The 730-nt window shown below is 52.6% G+C and overlaps 1 protein-coding gene across 1 annotated transcript in view; it reads left to right on the plus strand.

The window, feature by feature from the left end:
• LOC113213625 (uncharacterized) overlaps positions 1–730 on the plus strand; it is a 243335-nt gene that overhangs the window by 182326 nt on the left and 60279 nt on the right. The gene's annotated exons all lie outside the window — the stretch shown is intronic.

Genomic DNA, 730 nt, shown 5'->3' on the forward strand with positions numbered 1-730 from the left:
TAGTAGAGCCTGCAGAGCGTGCCAAGCACTCTGAGGAGGGGGGTCACGGGCGCTGCAGTACGTACTCCATTTAAGCTATCCTTTCTAGGTGCCGCTCATCCTACATTTTGTATTTTATAAAATGTTACTTTGCTGATAACTGACAGTTGTGAGTCCTGCCAACGTTGAGGGGGATGAGGCCGCAACGGCCCGATTTAGGAAGAGGAAAACCGACATGAGAATAAATACGTAAGCCAAAGTTCCAATTCGAAATACAGAGCGCGGCGGGCTGCTGCTTCAAAGCCTGTCAGTTCGACGGGATGAACAGAGCCTAGAGCGTCGAACATCGTGCCTAGCCTCTCGTGGAGCCGTTTCCGCTTGCGTAGCGGTCCGCCCGCCCGGCGTGCATCAACTCGGCTCTGGGAGTGCCTCCGTCAAGTGCGAGACAGAGGGCAAAAGAGAGAGAGGGGGAGAGGGCGAGAGAGAAAGAGACAAGGGGAGAGAGAGATAGACAGAGGGCAGAGAGAAATAAACCTTCGAAGCAGGAGGAGCAAGGTAGTAAAAAAAAAGAAAGAAAGTTGTTCATTGGAACACAGTCAGTCTATGGTGGCGTCGGAGTTGGCGCGCAATTTCCTTTTTCAATGACACTTGCTTGAAGTTGTTCTCGTAATGGAATACACCTTCCCTCTTGGTCCCGGACCTGTTTCTCTCGATCCTAGCGTCTCCTCGCCAGCCCCCTGCTGGCAGACCC

Source organism: Frankliniella occidentalis, unplaced genomic scaffold, assembly GCF_000697945.3.
Source record: "Frankliniella occidentalis isolate FOCC.00 unplaced genomic scaffold, Focc_3.1 Scaffold9, whole genome shotgun sequence".
NCBI classification, from domain to species: Eukaryota; Metazoa; Arthropoda; class Insecta; order Thysanoptera; family Thripidae; genus Frankliniella; species Frankliniella occidentalis.